Source organism: Chiloscyllium plagiosum, unplaced genomic scaffold (genome assembly GCF_037043375.1).
Source record: "Chiloscyllium plagiosum isolate Xiang-an unplaced genomic scaffold, Cpla_swu_hap1 HiC_scaffold_3, whole genome shotgun sequence".
NCBI classification, from domain to species: domain Eukaryota; kingdom Metazoa; phylum Chordata; class Chondrichthyes; order Orectolobiformes; family Hemiscylliidae; genus Chiloscyllium; species Chiloscyllium plagiosum.
The window spans coordinates 78,258,219-78,280,392 of record NW_028270141.1 but is presented as its reverse complement, the minus strand read 5'-3'; the positions used below and the strand labels follow the sequence as shown (position 1 = coordinate 78,280,392).

At 41.0% G+C, this 22,174-nt stretch overlaps 1 protein-coding gene across 1 annotated transcript in view; it reads left to right on the top strand.

Moving 5' to 3' along the window:
* The window catches only part of LOC122545235 (synaptotagmin-like protein 2), a 206,429-nt gene that overhangs the window by 29,264 nt on the left and 154,991 nt on the right, over window positions 1-22,174 (top strand). The gene's annotated exons all lie outside the window — the stretch shown is intronic.

Here is a 22,174-nt window from a genome sequence, read left to right as displayed (position 1 = left end):
TGTTTGAAGAGCTGAAATTGCTAGGTAATTCCTGTTAACTTTGTCTACTTAATTATTCAGTTCAAAACTCTAAAGTGCTTCATTTTTTCCCCTTTGAACATTCCCCATCTTCCCGTCTACTCCTGGCATGATAATAGAAATGCTTCAACATTTCATTACAATGTCATTTACCTCACACCATCTGACTTTCAGCTGTCTTTTGCCTTCAGGATCACTTGACATAAGTAATAATAAACTCAAGACATGCTTGGGAAGAAAAAGGTGAGAGAAACCGAATGAATATTTAAAATGAAATATTAACAAGTACTGGGTTCATGTGTCTATGCACTTAAAATTCTTGCATATGAATTTGGGAAGATATGTGGACATTCTAAGCGTTTACTGCTCTTCAAACATTTTTTTTCTCACCACACCTCAAAATAATAAATACTCATTGGCTTAGATAACCAGAAAGTATTTCAATTCAGCCAGATTTTTAATGACTGCTGCATTCAAAACAAAATAAGCGATTCTTCATAATTTATTGCTATTGATATATTTTCAGAAGAATGAATAGAAAGCAAAATGGCATCTTTTCATATAAGTTGATGAGAGCAAGACTTTGCAAGTCAGCTTACTGGATCTCTGTAATTAATTTTGGTGCTGGTCTTGTACACACCTCTGCACCAGATAGATTAGAATTCCCAAAAGTGAAGCAATAGCATTTAAAACTGCCAGCATTTTGCACTGCAGCTTAATCCCTAAAATGAATAGAATTTGTGTACATTTTCAATAAAAACAATTTTAATGTAGGGTTAGTCAGAAATAATATCAGCCTTTATGAAGGGGTTTTTTATCTATGCATATAATGTGTTGTGCACTCTACAAAAGAACTGTTACAAGGTTTGAGATAATTATGCCAATCACAAGTGCGGATTAGATTTGCAGTGATGTCACCTTAGCCTTGAGATAAGTATGGGGCCTTTATACTTCAATGCCTTTTCTTTAGCCCATTCATAAAGAACTAATACTATTTGCCCTTGCAGCAAAACTAATCATAAAAATGGAAGAAAATACTGCAAGCACGCCTCAGATCAGTCACATCTCTGGAGATAACAAACAAGTAAAACTGTGTAAACCAAAAGTTTACCTTCGTCTGTTTTCTCAGCAAGAACTATCTAAATGACTGAAAATTGTCAGTGTTTGTTGTTTTTTTGTTGAAGATTTCCAGCATTGTTGGTACTTTTCTCAAACAAGTATGAAATTCTTATTTCAATTTTTGCGCAGCATTATTTTACATATGTTACATAGTCATTAAAATGAGATAGGTGTTCTGTACATTTTGTCTTGGAGTGTATTCGTTCAAGTACTTGTAGGAATAATACAGACTGGCATATTCAAATATTGCCCAAGGCATAGGACTTGGAAGACTGAATGGCTAGTTTACAAGCAAGCAACAGCCACTGAAGGGTGTGATGTAGCATATGGTGTATGTTATGTGGGCTCATTTCCCCATTAATTAAGGTGATTTGTAGTCATTGAGAGAACAGTCAGAAATTAGCATTTGGCTCATGAAAACTACAAGAGGGAGCCAAATGCTTGTTTACAAAATGAAAGCTGTGTGTTTGTAACATGAGCAGTGCACACTGTGCCCCATTTCCTGAGGGAAAATATGTGGTTGCCTTGTATTTCTGCCTTGGGCACAGCAGTTCTTATCCACCTCGAGATTCAAACCCAATGTAAGGTACAAACCAATTTTACAATCCCTTGCTTTTATTCTGCTGGGGTGAAGAGGTAGATGGGAATTGTAGCAGGCCAGAGTTGAAAAGCAGTATTCAAGCATATATTTTTAATTGCTTTAATTTGACAGAGATTTCTGAAATTAAATAGGTAGGGTAAATGTCTTGATGCTCAGTATATACAGTCTGCAAAAATAGTGGGTTTCATTATCCATAAGTTCTTTACTTCTTATGCCTATCATTCATAAGCTGCAACTGGTAATGCATTTCAAACATTTCTAGTGCCTGAAGAAAACTGAGATACAACTACCTCTTGAAGTTTTAAAAATTCTTTCATGGGATGTGAAATTTGCTGGCAAATTCATCATTCAGCCCCCTCCCTAATTGCTCTTGGGAAGGTTTCAGTGAGGCATTTTTTCAACTTGCCACCTGTCTGCTCTAAGTACATTGAGAGTGTTGTTTGGGATGGACTTGCAGGTTTTTAAATCAGCAACAGTGAAGAAATGAATAAATAGGGTTGAATTTTATGCTTTTCTCAAATCTCTGAGCAGTCACCACCCCCATCAGCTAGTATAAATATCTGTAGCGAGCCTTCTTGTTTACTCTGTCAGCAGCAGTTCAAAAGCTTTTCTAGTCAACCAGAAGTGGTAGCTACTGCTGGGACTGCAGTCAGTCCCCACTGATGATCATTGCTGGAGCTGAATACCGAGCTAAGATGAAATACAGTGAAAAAGACCCCACGACTGATGAAGTTAAGGGGTTTGTGAAAGAGAAAACCTTCCAAACCTGGCTGACACCAGTGCAAGCAGTGAAAGCTCCCAGGTTTCTCATTTGATGCCAGTCTGTGAACATAGGGGGAGAAAGTGGAGCAGGAATAGTGGGAGCTACTTAAGATCTTCAGTTGGTCAATGGCTGCCTGATCTATCCCCAAGTGCATAAAATTTCAGCAGGCCAGAGGTGGTAAGGTGAGCACCTGGAATGGTGGCAGTGTCAGTTTGTCGAAATGTTTGCCCCAATCCAGCCTGTTAACCAGCCCATGGAGATGGGAGGTTGCATAAGATACAGCATCTAGGTACAAACCCAAAGATTGTGTGGCTTGGAGGGGAATTGCAGCTGATGAAATTTTAATGTATCTGCTGCCTTTGTCCTTTTGGATGTCCTTTTGCTGTGGCTAATTGTACTGAATGAAGTCAAGTTGCTGCATTACATCTTGTATATGGTGCTACTGCTGCTGCTGTACATTGTGGTGGAGGTGGTGAATGGGATGCTGATCATTGGTGTTGCTTTGTCTTGGATGGTGTGCTGAGCTTCTTGAGTGCTGTTGCTGTTGGACTCAAGCAGACAAGTGGAGAATATTTCATTACACTCATGGCTGGTATTTGCAGATGCTGAATTTATCTACTGAGGTAGTATGGGCTGAGGTTAGAAAGAGAAAAGGAGAGGTCACTTTCTATCAGCCTCCAAAAGCTGCCAGAGATGTAGAGGAAAGGATAGCAAAAATAATTCTGGATAGGAGAGAGAGTAACACAATTCGATTATGTTTACTTTAACGATGAAAAGGATAGGTATATACCACAGGGCAAGAGTTATAGCTGGGGGAAAGGCAGTTATGATGTGAATAGGAAAGATTTGGGATGCATAGCATGGGGAAGGAAACTGCAGGGGATGGGCATAATTGAAATGTGGAGCTTATTGAAGGAACAGCTACTGCTGTATGTCAGACGGGGAGGAAGTGGTTGAGTGAGGGAGCTGTGGTTTGCTAAAGAAGTTGAATCTCTTGTCAAGAGGAAGAAGAAGGCTTAAATTAGGATGAGACATGAAGGCTCAGTTAGGCTGCTTGAGCGTTACAAGTTAGCCAGGAAAGGCCTAAAGATAGAGCTAAGAAGAGCCAAGAGGGGACATGAGAAGTCATTGGCAGCTAGGATCAAGGAAAATCAATAGGCATATCAGGAATAAAAGAATGACTAAAGTAACATTAGGGTCAATCAAGGATAGCAGTGGGAAGATGTGTGTGGACTCCAAAGATTTAGGGGAAGTGCTAAATGAATATTTTTCGTCAGTATTTACACTGGAAAAAGACCATGTCGTCGAGGAGAATACTGAGATACAGGCTACTAGACCAGATGGGATTGACGTAGGCATGGAAGAGGTGTTAGCAATTCTGGAAGGTGTGAAAATAGATAAGTCCCCTGGGCCAGATGAGATTTATCCTAGGATTCTCTGGGAAGCCAGGGAGGAGATTGCTAAGCTTTGATCTTTATGTCGTCATTGTCTACAGGGGTACTGCCAGAAGACTGGAGGATAGCAAATGTTGTTTCATTGTTCAAGAAGGGGAGTAGAGACAGCCCTGGTAATTATAGATCAGTGAGCCTTACGTCGATTGTGGGTAAAGTATGGAAAGTGTGATAAGAGATAGGATTTATAATCATCTAGAGAGAAATAAGCTGATTAGAGATAGTTAACATGGTTTTGTGAAGGGTAGGTCATGCCTCACAAACCTTATTGAGTTCTTTGAGATGGTGACTAAGCAGTTGGATGAGGGTAAAGCGGTTGATGTGGTTTATATGGATTTCAGTAAGGCATTTGATAAGGTTCCCCATGGTAGGCTATTGCACAAAATATGGACGCATTGGATTGAGGGTGATTTAGTGGTTTGGATCTGAAGCTGGTTAGCTGAAAGAAGACAGAATGTGATGGTTATGGGAAATATTCATCCTGGAGTTCAGTTACTAATGGTGTACCACAAGGATCTGTTTTGGAGCCACTGCTGTTTGTTATTTTTATAAATGACCTAGATGATGGTGTAGAAGGATGGGTGAGGAAATTTAACGATGATACGAAGGTCGGTGGAGTTATGGATAGTGCTGAAGGATATTGCAGGTTACAGAGTAACATTGATAAGCTGCAGAGCTGGGCTGAGAGATGGCAACTGGAGCTTAATGTGGAAAAGTGTAAGGTGATTCACTTTCAAAGGAGCAACAGAAATAAAGAGTACTGGGCTAATGGTAAAATTTTTGGTAGAGTAGATGAGCAGAGAGATATCGGTGTCCATGTACGTAGATCCCTGAAAGTTGCCTTCCAGGTTGATAGGGATGTTAAGAAGACATATGGTGTGTTGGCATTTATTGGTAGAGGAATTGAGTTTCAGAACCACCAGGTCATGCAGCAGCTGTGCAAAATTCTGGTGCAGCCACACTTGGAGTATTGCATACATTTCTGGTCACCACATTATAAAGAAGGATGTGGAAGGTTTGGAAAGGATTCAGAGGAGATTTACTAGGATGTTGCCTAGTATGGAGGGAAGGTCTTATGAGGAAAGGCTGAGGGACTTGAGGCTGATTTCATTTGAGAAGAAGGTTGAGAGGTGACTTAATTGAGATGTACAAGATAATCAGGGGGTTAGATAGGGTGGACCTTTTTCCTCAGATTGTGATGACCATCATGAGGGAACATAGGTTTAAATTAAGGGGTGATAGATATATGACAGATGTCAGAGGTAGTTTCTTTACTCAGATAGTAATAGTGGTGTGGAATGCACTGCCTGCAACAGTAGTAGACTCGCCAACTCTAAGGGCATTTAAATAGTCATTGGATAAACATATGGATGAAAATGGAATAGTGTAGGAGAGGTTGGTTTCAGATTGGTTCCACAGTCAGTGCAACATTGAGGGTGGAAGGGCCAGTATTGCACTGTAATGTTTTATGTTCTATGTTCTATGAACAGGGATTGAGAAACCAGGAGGTGAATTATTCACAAAGATTCCTATCCTCTGAACTGCTCTTGTAGCCACCAGGTTTTTGAGGCTAGTCCAGTTTCTGGTCGATAGTAACCTCTCAGGACATTGATCATGTGCAATTTAGAAATGATAGTACCATTGAATGTCAAGAGAAGATGGTTACATTTGCTTTTGTTAAAGAGAGAACTTTGTGAATTGTGTAGTATGTGGTGACACCTTTGTGATTATGTCATTCACTATTTCTTGGTAATGCATTGTTCAGCTATGATCATATTGAATAGCAGATCAGGCTGGGAGAGCGAAATGATCTATTCCTGCTCCATTTTTCTGTTTTTCTATGTTTTTAAGACATATTGCTAACAGTGGTAAATTCGACAGAACATTATCAAAACACAACATCTCTATTTATCTGTTGAGATTTCTGAGGCCAGAAATCTTTCCTTGTGTTAAAAGTGAGAATATCTGGTTACAAATGAAGCACAAAGCCAGCATCTCCCCAAATCTACCCCACCACAGAAAAATTGCATCCATTAAATTTGGAAATAATCAGAATTAAGACAGATTTAAGGACTTGGAACATTTTTAACTTGCCACCTTTCCCTTTATCACTTGTCACTGCACTTTAAAGTACCCTTATAACAAAGAATAAAGAAAATTTGCAGCCCAGGAACAGGCCCTTCAACCCTCCAAGCCTGAGCCGATCCAAATGTCCTGTCTAAACCCGTGGGTCATTCCTAAGCATCTGTATCCCTCTGCTCCCCACCTACTCCTGCATCTGTCCAGACGCATCTTAAATGAATCTACAGTGCCTGCCTCTACCATCTCTGCTAGCAACATGTTCCAAATGCCCACCACCCTCTGTGTGATGTACTTACCGCATGTATCCCCCTTAAACTTTCCACCTCTCACCTTGAAAACATGACCTCTCGTTATTGAATCCTTCACCCTGGGAAAAAGCTTGTTTCTATCCACCCTGTCTATACCCTTCATGATTTTGTAAATCTCAATCAGGTTCCCCCTCAATCTCCTTTTTTCTAGTGAAAATAAATCTCACCTACTCAACCTCTCTTCATAGCTATCACCTTCCATACTAGGCAACATCCTCATAAACTTTCTCTGCACCCTCTCCAAAGTGTCCACACTCTTTTGGTAATGTGGCGCCCAGAACTGTACACAGTATTCTAAATGCAGCTGAACCAAGGTCTTATACAATTTTAACATGACTTGCCAGCTTTTATACTCAACACCCCGTCCAATGAAGGCAAGCATATCATATGCCTTCTTGACCATGCTATCCACCTGTGCAGCAACCTTCATGGTACAATAATGGACCTGCACTCCCAGATCTCACTGCCCATCAACTTTTCCCAAGGCTCTTCCGTTCATTGTATAATTCACTCTAGAATTAGACTTGCCTAAATGCATCACCTCACATTTGTTTGGATTGAAAGCCATCTGCCACTTCTCCCCCCAACTCTCCAGTCTATCTATATCCTCCTGTATTCTCTGACAGTCCCTTATGCTTTCTGCCACTCCACCAATCTTTGTGTCATCTGCAAACTTGCTGATCATACCAACAATGCCCTCTTCCAGATCATTTATGTATATCACAAACAACAGTGGCCCTGACACTGACCCCTGTGGAACACCACTGGTCACCTTTCTCCATTTTGAGAAACTCCCTTCAACTACTACTCTCTGTCTCCTGTTTCTCAACCAGTTCTTTATCCACCTAGCTAGAACACCCTGCACATCATGTGACTTCACTTTCTCTATTAGTCTACCATGGGGAACCTTATCAAATGCCTTACTAAAATCCATGTATATGACATCAACAGCCCTTCCTTCATCTAACAACTTGGTCACTTCCTCGAAGAGCTCTATCAAGTTGGTAAGGCACGATCTCCCCCTCACAAAACCATGTTGCCCATCACCAATAAGCTCAATCCTTTCCAAATATAAATAGATCCTATCTCTCAGTATCCTCTCCAGCAAATTCCCCAGGCTCACTGGTCTTTAGTTACCCAGAATATCCCTACTATCCTTATTGTACAGGGGGACAACATGAGCAACCCTCCAGTCCTCTGGCACCTCACCTGTATTTAAGGATGCCAAAAGATATCGGTCAGGGCTCCAGCTATTTCCTGTCTCGCCTCCCTCAGCAACCTGGGATAGATCCCATCTGGTTCTGGGGATTTGTCCACCTTAATAACCTCTAGCATACCCAACACATCTTCCCTACTTATGCCAATGTGATCCAGACTAATCAAACTTCTATCTCTAATCTCAAGATTCATCATGTTCCTCTCCTCAGTGAACACTGATACAAAATAATCATTTAGAATCTCACCCATTCTCTCAGGTTCAGCACACAGCCTTCCTTCATTATCTTTTAATGGACCAATCCTTTCTCTAGTTACCCACTTGCTGCTTATATAAGAATAAAATACTTCGGGATTTTCCTTAAGTCTGCTAGCTAAAGCTATTTCATGACCCCTTTTAGCTCACTTGATTCCTCGTTTAAGACTTGTCCTACTCTTCCGATATTCCTCCAGGGTCTGTTCTGTTCTCAGCTGCCTATACCTTGTGTACACTTCCCTTTTCCTCTTGGCTCGTTGTACAATTTCTCCTGTCATCCACGGTTCATGAATCTTGCCCTTCCTATCCTTTGCCTTCATCGGGACATACCTATCCTGCACTACCTTTAACCTATCTTTGAAAGCCTCCCACATCTCAAATGTGCACTTCCCTTCAAATAGCTGTGTCCAATCCACATTTCCCAGCTTCTGCCTAATTTTGATATAATTGGCCTTGGCCCAGTTTAGCACTCTTCCCTTAGGACCACTCTCTTCTTTATTTACAAGTATTCTAAAACTCACAGAATTGTGGTCATTGTTCCCAAAGAAATTCCCTACCACAACTTTTACCACTTGTCCTGGCTCGTTCCCCAGTACCAGGTCCAATATGGCCCCTTCCCTTGTCAGACTATTGACATACTGCTCTAGAAAACTCTCCGACAAATTCTACTCTATCCAGACCTCTGACGCTAAATGTATCCCAGTCAATGTTGGGGAAAATTAAAATCTCTCATCACCACTACCTATTGCCTCCACATCTATTCATAATCTGTTTACCTATTTGTTCTTCTACCCCACGCTCACTGTTGGGAGGCCTGTAATACAGCCCCAACAATGTAACTGCATCCTTCTTATTTCTCAGCTACACCCATAATGCCTCACTACCCAAGACTGCCATAGTGTCCTCCTTTAGCACAGCCGTGATATCGTCCCTGACCAGCCATGCAATTCCACCCCCTCTTTCACTTCCCTCCCTGTCCTGTCTGAAACGTCTATATTTTGGAACATTCAGTTGACAATTATCATGCCCTTCCTTCAACCAAGTCTCTGTGATGGCAGTAATGTCATACTCCCAGGCACCAATCCAAGCCCTATGTTCATCTGCCTTACACACTATACTCCTTGCAGTAAAGTAGATGCATTTCAGGCCACCAGTTCTTTTGCGCTCACCTGCTCTCTGCCTATTCTTCCCTTTATTAATGTTATCTTCATAATTCTTACAGTCTCCAGTCTCCATCTCGCTGCCTACTTGTTTTCTCTTCTGGTTCCCACTCCCCTGCCACATTAGTTTTAAACCTCCCCAACAGCAGTAGCAAAAGCTCCCCCAAGGACATTGGTTCCAGTCTGGTTCAGATGTAGACCGTCCCTTTTGTAACAGTCCCACCTTCCCCAAAACCGGTCCCAATGTCCAACAAATCTGAACCCCTCCCTCCTACACCATCTCTCAAGCCACGTGTTCATCCTGCCTATTTTTTCATTTCTACACTGGCTAGCATGTGGTACTCGTAGAAATCCCGAGATCACTATCTTTGAGGTCCTCTCCTTTAACTTCTCTCCTAGCTCCCTGAATTCTTCTTTCAGGACCTCATCTCGCTTTTTACTTATATCGTTGGTGCCTATATGCACCAAGACAACTGACTGTTCACCCTGCCTTTTAGAAGCCGATCGGTGACATCCCTGACCCGAGCACCTGGGAGGCATCATACCAACCGGGAATCCCGTTTTTGGCCACAGAACCGCCTATCTACTCCCCTCACAATAGAATCCCCTATGACTATGAACCTACGAGTCTTTTTCCCGCCCTTCTGAACAGCAGTGCCTGCCAAGGTGCCATGATCTTGACAAATGCAGTCCTCCCCTGGTGAGCCATCTCCCCCAACAGTATCCAAAATGTTATACCTGTTTGGAGGGAGATGATCGCAGGGGACACCTGCACTGCCTTCCTACTCTCTTTCTGTCTTTTGGTCACCTATTCACTGTCTCCCTCAGCAACTCTAACCTGCGGTGTAACCAGCTCACTAAATGAGCTATCCACGACTTCCTCAGCATCACGGATGCTCCAAGTGAATCCATCCGCAGCTCCAGAGCCGTCATGCGGTCAAACAACAGCTGCAGCTGGACACACTACTTGCAAGTGTAAGAGTCAGGAACTTCTGACGTGTTCCTAAGCTCCCACATCAAGCAAGAGTCACATGCCACGGGTCTGAGGTCCCCTGCCATTGTAAGCTTAGCTTCATATGAACTAACTAAAACCAAAAAAAGCACTTAAATAAATGAAAAAGAAAGATAAGAAATAAAAGCCTTACCTTACAGGGTCTTTTTCTTCCAGTTAGAGGAGGGGGGCAGGAGGGAGATACTACACGTGTAGTATCTCTGGTTTAGCCACTGCCCAAATATAAATTAAGCCCTTAGCTTCCCAGCAGCTTCACTCCTCCTTCTCTCCTTGCCGCTCTAGCAAAATGGAGGCCTGATTCCCGAGGTAAGTCCCTTTTTACAAATACTTCACAATACATTCAGAAGTCAAGCCACAGTAAATCCTGGTCTTGTGAGATATGGTACGTAGGAAATATGAGGTTTTCGGAAGAATGGGACAGACTTTAATGGGTGTTAAATGGCTGTCCACCCTATCTAATGCCCTGATTATCTAGTACATCTCGATTAAGTCACCTCTTTCAGTTCTTTCAGCAGGGAAACCATGAAGTTGATTTGGAGAACTTGTAGACATTGAAACAGTGGTCCATGGATGAAATATTTGGCTTACATAAACTTGGTCCAGTTGAATGTTCAAGTGCAAACAGTTAGTAACGAATGTCACAGACTAAGACTGTCACATCTTATGTTTACAATGAACTACAGATAGATTGATTCATTACAGAATAATAAACAGCCACATTTGAGCTTGCATCGTAACATGATTCTGAAATTGCTTGCTGAAAGGAATAACACATATTGTTTGTGAATGTTGATGACTTCCATCTGTATGCTTGTTGATGTATTCTTTAGTGTTTGTTTGCACTTCAATAGAAGTGCTACTTCTAATATAAATTATTGCAGGTACAGATTAAGTTAATGGAATTACTGTAATCAGAGCACATTATTCTTCCTTGCTTTATTTGAGTTATCTACTGACTGACTGACTCAGTCAATAACTCACTCATTTCAATGCCTCTCCTATGTTGGGATATGCTCCATTTTTATTTATAATTTGTACCCTGCAACAGTGATGTCCTTTTACACCTTTTTTTAATTTGCTCATGAGGACATCACTGCCTAAGTCAGGACATATTGCCCATCCCTGATTTTTTAAACATTTATTTATGGGATGAGGGTGTCACTGGTCAGGCCAACATTTATTGTCCACCCCTAACTGTCCAGAGAGCTGTTTAAGAGTCAACCACATTTCGGTGAGTTTGGAGTCACATGTAGACCAAACCAGGTAAGGATGGCAGTTTCCTTCTCCAAAGGATGGAAACCAGATAGGTTTTTCCGGCAATCGATCCAGGGTCATCATTAGTGTCCTAATTCGAGATTTTTATTGAATTCAAATTCCAACATTTGTGTGGGTCCCCAGAACATTAGCTGGGTCTCTGGATTAATAGTCCAGCAATAATACCACTAGGCCATCCAGTCCCCCAGAGACGGTGGTGGCCACCTGCCTTCATGAACTACTGCAGTCCAGTCCTTGAGGTGTTGGGACAGCCACATTGCTCTTAAGGAGGGAGTTCCAGGAATTTGACCCAGCAACAATGAAGGAACAGTGATACAGCTTTACGTCAGGCCAGCGTGTGTATTGGCAGGGAACTTGCAACTGATGGTGTTCCCATGCATCTGCTGTCTTGTCCTTGGGCACTTGGAAGAGATTGCAAGTTTGGAAAGTGCTGTGGGAGGAATGTTGGTGAGTTACTGCAGTACATCTTCTGGAAACTGACTTTCAGTGGCAGAGGGATTCCACGTCACAATTGATGGAGGGATTACCAATTATATGTGCTGGATAGCGTTGAGCTTCTTGAGTGTTCTTGGAGCTGCAGTCACTCACCAAGTGGAGAGTATTGCATCACTGTCCTGACTCTTGCCTTGTAGATGGTGGGCAGGCATGGTGAGACAGGTGATGAGTTACTCACTTTGAATTTCACTTTCTCACCTTTGATAAACATGGGCTAGTTTCTCTTTTGCTGAAAATGTGCTGCTGGAAAAGCGCAGCAGGTCAGGCAGCATCCAGGGAACAGGAGAATCGACGTTTCGGGCATAAGCCCTTCTTCAGGAATTCTCTTTTGTACAATAATGGCACCCACTCGACCACTCCACTCTGTTACTCTTGTATTTCACAGCAATTGTCTGTCAGTCTAATAGTCTGAAAACCAGTTTTGGACAAGTCCTGTGCTCTGTGGTAAAAATGACAAGACCATAGTCATTAACTTTAATCCCCAACACAGACAATGCACCCTCACCATTGACTCCATTTCTCCTGTGGCTTTTGCCTTAGATTGAATCTATTTGACTACCATTGCATAGCACAGCATCTGACTTCATTGCACAGCCTTTTAATTATGGAGACATAGAGGTTTACAACCCTGGAAACAGGCCCTTCACCCCAACGTGTCTATGCCGCCCAGTTTTCACAGTTAAATTAGTCCCATTTGCCTGCATTTGGTCCTTATTCCTCCATACCTATCCCATCCATGTACCTGTCCAAATGTTTCTTAAATGACAAAAATTTGCTGTCCATTACTACCCTAGCAGCCTGTTCCAGAGACTCACCAACCTCTGTGTGAAAATAAATTGTTATCTCTCCTCTGTCACCTTAAATCTATGGCCACTAGTTTTAGACAACTTTACCATGGGGAAAAGCTGTCCGCTATCAACCTTATCTATGCTTCTTATGATTTTATAGACCTCTATAAGGTCACCCCTCAGTCTCCTATATGCCAATGAAAAACGTCCCAGCCTATCCAATCTCTCTTTATAACTCCAATCCAGCTAGCATCCTCATAAATCTCTTCTGCACTCTTTCTAACTTAACAATATCTTTTTTATGTGTGAGCAGAGCTCCAAATATGGCCTTACCAACAATCTGTGTTGCCCGTAAAAATGAATATTTGGGGTAAGGAAAACATGGGACAGGATGATGTGGAGGGAATGTCCTTTTCGGAATGTTGGAAAAAGAGTGGTGTGTTCCTCAATCAGTTGTATGATAGTTGTACTGTATCATTTTGATTAATTCTATAACATTATATTACATATTTAAAGCTCAGCTACTATACATTCCCTGTTTAACTCTGAGTCTGCACTTGTGGATACAGATGCTAATTAGTTAAGCCGTTTATAGAGGCAAAGCTACATGCTTCTGTAGTTGTAAAATCCCCACACAGGCTATGTTTTATTGCTTAATTGTTGACACGGTTAATTCTCATAAATACTACACTGCCACTAAATGCCTACAAGTACTTCAATTTGACAAACATTTCTGACCTCTCACCTTATCTTTTAACTTGTCATTGTATGGTTTTTAATCGCTTTACATAACCTTGACCTGGTATTTTAACCTTCTGCTCTGTGGCTTAAGCTCAAGCAAATTCAAAAACTAACAGAAAGTTGCACAGAACTTTGCATGATGGAAATTTTTTTAGAGGGTTTAGTTTTATGTAGATTGAAAGAAACTTTATGCTTATCCTTGTATGTTACCTCACTCCAATTACAACATTTAAAAGGCATCTGGATGGGTTTATGTATAGGAAGGGTTTAGAGGGATATGGGCCAAGTGCTGGCATATGGGACCAAATTATTTTAGGATATCTAGTAGGCATGGACAACTTGGACCAGAGGGTCTGTTTCCGTTCTGTACATCTCTATGATGCTACTTTGCCAAAAACAATTATGCAAAAAATACTGTTTATTTGTCTTCAAATATGAACTGCTACTTAGTTATGATTTAACTGTGCAATTTTTAATTAATTTTTAATATTTTAAATTCTTAAGAGCATTTTTGCAAGGTTTGTGAAGGTTTGTAGCACAGGTTGAGGTTTAGGATGTAGGTTTGCTCATTGAGCTGTAGGTTTGATATCCAGACGTTTCATTACCTGGCTAGGTAACATCATCGGTGGCGACCTCCAAGTGAAGCGAAGCTGTTGTCTCCTGCTTTCTATTTATATGTTTGTCCTGGATGGGGTTCCTGGGGTTTTGTGGTGATGTCATTTCCTGTTCGTTTTCTGAGGGGTTGATAGATGGCATCTAGATCTATGTGTTTGTTTATGGCGTTGTGGTTAGAGTGCCAGACCTCTAGGAATTCTCTGGCATGTCTTTGCTTAGCCTGTCCCAGGATAGATGTGTTGTCCCAGTCGAAATGGTGGTTTTTTTCATCCCTGTGTAGGGATACGAGGGAGAGAGGGTCATGTCTTTTTGTGGCTAGCTGGTGTTCGTGAATCCTGGTGGCTAACTTTCTTCCTGTTTGTCCTACGTAGTGTTTGTGGCAGTCCTTGCATGGAATTTTGTAGATGATGTTGGTTTTGTCCATGGGTTGTACTGGGTCTTTTAAGTTTGTTAGTTTTTGTTTGAGAGTGTTGGTGGGTTTATGTGCTACTAGGATTCCGAGGGGTCTTAGTAGTCTGACTGTCATTTCTGAAACTTCTTTGATGTATGGTAAGGTAGTTAGGGTTTCTGGCTGTGTTTGATCTGCTTGTCATGGTTTGTTCTTGAGGAATCTGCGGACTGTATTTTTTGGGTATCCGTTCTTCTTGAATACGTTTTATTGGTGGTCCTCCTCTGTTTTCCGAAGTTCGTCTGTGCTGCAGTGTGTGGTGACTCATTGGAATAGTGTTCTGATACACTTTGTTTATGTGTGTTGGGATGGTTGCTGGATCCTAGTAGCACACAAACTCACCAACACTCTCAAACAAAAACTAACAAACATAAAAGACCCAGTACAACCCATGGACAAAACCAACGTCATCTATAAAATTCTATGCAAGGACTGCCACAAACACTACGTAGGACAAACAGGAAGAAAGTTAGCCACCAGGATTCACGAACACCAGCTAGCCACAAAAAGACATGACCCTCTCTCCCTCGTATCCCTACACAGGGATGAAAAAAACCACCATTTCGACTGGGACAACACATCTATCCTGGGACAGGCTAAGCAAAGACATGCCAGAGAATTCCTAGAGGTCTGGCACTCTAACCACAACGCCATAAACAAACACATAGATCTAGATGCCATCTATAAACCCCTCAGAAAATGAACAGGAAATGACATCATCACAAACCCCAGGAACCCCATCCAGGAGAAAGATATAAATAGAAAGAAAGAGACAACAGCTTCGCTTCACTTGGAGGTCGCCACTGATGCTATTACCTAGCCAGGTAGTGAAACTTCTGGATATCAAACCTACAGCTCAGCGAGCAAACCTACACCCTAAATCTTAAGAGCATTCTTTCATTGCGTAAAGACATAAGTAATAATATAATATCACAATTGAATATGACAGACTTTGCAGCAAAACTTGAAATAAAAATGTCAATGAGTAAAGCTTGAAAAGTATTTCAAAACAAACAAGTGCTTTATCAGGAGAGAAACAGAAAGACATTGCCCATGAAAATGGAGAACCATTGCCAATGTGTGTATGCAAATGTATGACTTCAGAAATGTCATTTGTTTGGGCCAATTGATAGTAGTCCTGGAATTTGGTACTCCTAATTACTGGTGGTTATGTAGTTCATAAGAGAAGTACATACCTTGAATGTGACAGCGAAGAATGAATGTGAAGAGAAAATAACAGCTGATGGGAGGAGTGGAAAGCTGTTAAGATTGTATTATGGTTTGCCACATCATTTAAATCAGTAATTTGACATGTAGGGTTTTGAAATGTTTCAGCTTTTGAATCTAGCGTGTTGTGTCTAAAATCAGAAAGAAACAACTATCTTTATCCATTTTTGTGCAATACATTAGAGTAGAGACTCCCAAAGATGGGATACAAGCTGAAATTTTGAGGTTGAAAACTTCAAGGCAACATGGCTTCCAAATGGAGCTCAGACTGAGGTATAATTGAGATCGAGGTCTCCCTTTAGCAGCTGGAATGTGGGTGATGGTTGTTTTATAAAGATTTTCCATTTCTGTACTAAATATTCATAAGTGTTTTGTGGGGATGGTGCTTACAGTTTGGGTTTTACACATTCACAAATGGAGTCCTATACTTAGCCGATTCCGATACTGGACTCCATTCTTTTTGTATTTTGCAGTTTAGTGAGAAAGATGCAATGGACGACTTGCAAAATTACGTTTTAATAACAGTTTTTAGATCTCACAAAGATGAAATTTGTCTTGGGCTATGTCAATTTGTCAATTAAATACAGTGCCCACTATTTCAATCCATTAACTCCAACGGTACCAAATGTCAGGTATTATGTACATTGCAGATGATCCAATACCATCAATTTTGCATGATCACCTGTAATGAATTTCTATGTTCTGAACTTAACTCTGCCTGTAATAATTCTATGAATTGAAAAACCTTCCGGGTGCATTCTCATTATATAGCCAAAGGTCTGAATAATTCTTGGTGCACTATATCTGATGGCTTGGAGACAGGCAGTATTTGCAATTATTACTTCATTGAAGTTGATAGCAATTTTGGGAGTGTGCAAAAGAACATAGACATGCAGACATCGTTATCAATGAGGCTGTGCTTCTCCAGATGGTGCATTTTTGCAGGTTGCAATAAATCGGTAACCTATAGTTTTATGAGAACTTTTATTTTAACACAGTTGGTCTTATGAGAAAAAAATGAAAACATTGCACACTTAAGTGTAACTGGCTATATAACTGTGCATTATCTTCATAAGTACGACAAAACATACTCAATTAGGCATAATGACCTAATTTTAAATTTGTGGAATAGCAAGTTTTCCATTACGATAAACAATATATTATGCATTTTAGCATCTATCTTAATCCATTCCTAATCATTTATTCCACTTATTTAATTAAACTGAAAATTTAAATTAAAAATGGAGGAGTCCAGTATTTTAACTTCCCTGATGGGTGACAGGGTGAAGTGTGATGAGGATGTTAGGAGATTACAGGGTGACCTGGACAAGTTAGGTGAGTGGTCAGATGCATGGCAGATGCAGTTTAATGTGGATAAATGTATGGTTATCCACTTTGGTTGCAAGAAAAGGAAAGCAGATTACTACCTAAATGGAATCAATTTAGGTAAAGGGGCAGTACAGAGAGATCTGGGTGTTCTTGTACACCAGTCAATGAAGGTAAGCATACAGGTTCAGCAGGTAGTGAAGAAGGCTAATGGCATGCTGGCCTTCATAAGAGGGATTGAGTATAGAAGCAAAGAGGTTCTTCTGCAGCTGTACAGGGCCCTGGTGTGACCACACCTGGAGTACTGTGTGTAGTTCTGGTCTCCAAATTTGAGGAAAGACATTCTGGCTATTGAGGGAGTGCAGCGTAGGTTCACGAGGTCAATTCCTGGAATGGCGGGATTACCTTACACTGAAAGACTGGAGTGACTGGGCTTATACACCCTTGAGTTTAGAAGGGGATCTGATTGAGACATATAAGATTATTAAAGGATTGGACACTCTGGAGGCAGGAAACATTTCTGCTGATGGGTGAGTGCCGAACCAGAGCACACAGCTTAAAAATACGGGGTAGACCATTTAGGACAGAGATGAGGAGAAACTTCTTCACCCAGAGAGTGGTGGCTGTGTGGAATGCTCTGCCCCAGAGGGCAGTGGAGGCCCAGTCTCTGGATTCATTTAAGAAAGAGTTGGATAGAGCTCTCAAGGATAGTGGAATCAAGGGTTATGGAGATAAGGCAGGAACAGGATACTGATTAAGGATGATCAGCCATGATCATATTGAATGGTGGTGCAGGCTCGAAGGGCAGAATGGTCTACTCCTGCACCTATTGTCTATTGTCTTAATAAAAACTGAAAGAACTGCAAATGCTACAAATCAGAGATGAAAACAGAAATTGCTAGAAAAGCTCAGAAGGTCTGGCAGCATCTGTGAAGAGAAAACAAAGTTAACTTTGCAAGTCCAGCGAGCCTTCCTCAGAACTTTAACTTCCTTGTTCTGCTTTTGTGAGTATATCAATGTGGTTGGCTGCCTATCCTGCCTGCTGATATCACTGATGTCAGAAGACCCTATGGACATGGTGAAAAATTTAAATCTTCTTATATAGTCCTGTTAGACTGAGGATGATTTTCCTCCACTCTGGAGTTATGGGTCCTGAGGTGATGAAACAGCTCAATACTGAATCTGCACACCTTACCATAGGTGGCGCTGTTAAAGGCAGGTGGATGGGATGTTCAAGGTTTTGCACCTGTCTTTTCCAATTCGCACTAGGACTCCACTGCTGGGAGAAGATATCCAAAACACATGGCACTTTTGCTGATGTTTCTTCTGCTGTTGATGCAATCTTGGGAAGGAGATTCCCATGAGTTTGGATATTGTTTTCTTTGGGACACTTTGAAAACCTCTTGAAATGTTTCTCTCTTCATCTGGTAACTGCTTGCCGTGATAAAGCTTAGAATAAAGAGTTTATTTTGGAAGCCATGTGTCAGGTATGCAGATTATGCGGCCCACCCAATTCAGCTGATTGGTGGTAGCCATTGCTTGATGCTCGGCATATGAAACTGAGAGAAAGGATAATGGTATGGAAGTACCTATCCTACTATTGCATGTGTAGGAATTTGCAGAGGCATTTCTTGCGATATTTCTCTCTGCATTTGAGATGTTGTTCATTGTCCCGGTCTCTAACACATACTGAGGAGCAGGTAATTTTATTGCCCTGTAGAGCATGAGTTTGGAGCTGACACCAAACGCATTTGTCCTTGCGATGTCAAAACATTGGAGGCACTATTGAAATTTATTGTTGATGAAAAGAGGCCTTATTGAAAAGAGGCTCCCAAGATTTATAAATTTACAGCCAAGGATTCAAGGCCTACTTACCGGGCTGTTTAGTCAATGTCGGACCCTGTGGAGGTGGATCATGGAATGGAGAGTCCATAAATTTTGGTGACCTATTTACTGGGGAGCGGAGTCTGCTACTCCACCACTCCATAGCATCAGGCTGCATGCTTCATAGGTGACCAAACAGATCCTTTCCTTCCGCTGATGCTACTTTTAATATTTTTATAGTATTTCTCGATATCATGATTCAAGCTATTGGCAACCCCAAACTCCCTACGTCCCCGTGCTGCTCTAACTAGCCAGCTCTGATTCTTTTCTCACTGCTCCCTCATCAGCAATAGAGAAACCGGATCACAGAGATCTTTATGGGTAGCTTTAAAGTAGATTTGACCCTCATCAAAAAAATGCTCGCTCACTTGACTGTGTCATTGAACTGGTGAAGGAAAGTAGAAATGCATTATTTATTTTATATTTTAAAAGCTGGTTGTGCACCAAATCCTTTTGTACTGATAATAAGATTCTGTATTAGTGTGTAACAAGTGATCTGTCTTGAAAGAATATGACATGCACAAAGGTGAGTCAAGCTTCTCTATCTGAATAGAATTGTCAATTGATGTTAATTCTCCAAATATTGATTTCTGTTACAAGTGCAGAATAATCAAGGAAGGAAACTAATTCATGAATGCTCCATTCTGATCTTGGGCCTGATCTTGGGTTGACTTGCTTCAATTGGTCATAGTTTACAATTGAGATTTTCCACTTGTAGAACCAAATGTGAAATGGCTTTCATTTGCAGAGTAATAGAAATGTATAGTACAGAAACAACTCATCCATGCTGACCAGATATCCTAAATTAATCTAGTTCCATGTGCCAGCACTTGGTCCATATCCCTCTAAACCCTTCCTCTTCACATTCCCATTCAGATGCCTTTAAATGCTGTAATTTTACCAGCCTCCATCACTTCCTCTGGCAGTTCATTCCATAGCCACATCACACTCTGTACGAAAACATTATCCCGTAGGTCTCTTTTAAATCTTTCCCCTCTCACCTTAAACCTATGTCCTCTTGTTGCAGCCTTCACTATCCTGGGGAAAAAAAATACCCCTGGCTATTCACCCAATCAATGCCCCTCATGATTTTATGAGCTTCTATAAGGTCACCCCTCAGCCTTTGATGCTCCAGGGAAAATTACCCCAGTCTATCAACCTCTCCCTATAGCTCAAACACTTCAAGCCCAGCAACATCCTCATATTACTTTTCTGAACCCTTTCAAGTTTCACTGTATCTTTCTTATAGATTTCCTTTCTCAGCAGGTTTTTTTTAGCAGAACATTTGAGTGCTGTCTCCATCTCATCGAACTGTAGGAGTTACAGCCCTCCAAATCCGTGATTAGCTGATGTGTTCACTGGTATGATTCCAGTGGAGTTTCTGAATTTGGTGGGGGATACTGATTGCCATCAGGGGTGAGTAGAGGGTGCTCACCATAGTGGGAAAGTAGAAGTTGGGGGACTGTTGGCATACTTACTATCTGAATTAAAATATGGAATAAAAAATTGATTCATTACATTTAGATTAGATTACTTAGTGTGGAAACAGGCCCTTCAGCCCAACAAGTCCACACCGACCCGCCGAAGCGCAACCCACCCATAACCCTACATTTACCCCTTACCTAACACTATGGGCAATTTAGCATGGCCAATTCACCTGACATCTTTGGACTGTGGGAGGAAACCGGAGCACCTGGAGGAAACCCAGGCAGACACGGGGAGAAGGTGCAAACTCCACACAGTCAGTCGTCTGAGGCGGGAATTGAACCCGGGTCTCTGGCGCTGTGAGGCAGCAGTGCTAACCACTGTGCCACCATGCCTCCCATAAGCCAGTACAGTAACTTTATGACAACGGGTGATGTTAGGAATCAATTGCATGATTCTGTTATTTTTCTGTTCTCCACCAGTCAATGAAAATATCTATAATCCCAGATTTCCACATTTTTATTGTAAATAATTTAAAGGTATAACTTTTATTTTGAGAGTTCATTGTTTACAAGCACAGTGCATGTAAATTTAATTCAAATGTTCCTGTAGTTAACAGAAAATTATATAAATAGGACAATAAAACATCTCAAAGCACTGCAGAGGAGCTTTAATAAAGCAAAAATTGATAATAAATCACCTAAGGAGCTGTTAGTACAGATGAACGGAAGATTGGTCAAAGAAGTCATTTTTATAATGTGACTTTAATGAAGAAATGAGAGAGATAGAGAGAGGGAGAGAGAGAGGTTTAAAGACAGAATTCTGAAAATTAGAGAGCCTTGACATCTGCTGGTGCTGTGACTAATGATAGAGTGAGTAAAATCAGAAATGTTGAAATGACCGAAAGTAGATTATCTGGGAGCGTTATGAATTGGGGGGAATGAGATATGGGAAGAGTAAGGCCAAGGAAGGATTTGAAAACGAGGACGAGATGTTTGAAATGGAGGTACTGCTTGACTGCAATCCAGCATAGATCAGGGATCATAGCATGATAAGTAAATTTTAGTGTGAGTATTGACAAGAGCATCAGCATTTGGATGACCTCTAGTTCGTTGAAGGAGACTGTGGAAGACTAGCTTGAAGCGTATTGAGCTGATGGTCAAACCGAGAGAAAACAAATGCATGAATGAATGTTTTGACAACAAGTAAGTGGCATCAGGGGTGAAGTTTGGTAAATGTTATTGAGATAAAAGTAGACAATCTGAGAAATGGTACAGGTTTGTGGGGGAAACTCATGCTGGGGGCAAAATGGCACCAAGGTTGCAAACAGTCTTGTTCAGTTGTGGAAAGGAATTGAATTTGTAGCTAGGCAACCGAGCTTAAGGATGGAAAAGAATGAAGTTTGTTCAGCAAACTGATGCTGCTTTTATCTTCCATAGACCCAAACATATAGGATTTTGTCATAGTGTTCTGTTTACCAAATGCAGTCTAATTTGGTTCATGTTCCCCTCCTATTTACTTTACACTGATACATATCTAAATGTATCTGCCATCTACTGGCCATAATAATGCAATTCTCCCTGAAAAATATTAGAAAATTGACAATTTCCTGTTTTACATTCACATTTACCTGTTGCTCAAATCATTGTTTGAAGAAATTTAAAGCCTCTTTCAGTTACTTAAAATGTTTAATTATTCCTTATGTTTTGGTAACGTTTCTTAGTAAGTGCTGGTTTTGTGATTTGCTTGCCAATCATTTAAAATTGTCTCACACTCTTTTGTCAGCTTGAGAATTTCAATTCATAGCTATTCTCTATTTCCATTGTATCTCTATTCACTATGATTCACCTGTCATCAATCTGTTCAATCATTCCCTATTCTCTATATTAGATACTTGTGTCTCCAGTAAATCATTTATTCTCACTCATCAATGTAGGACCTCAATTTAATTGTTGGCCTCATGCA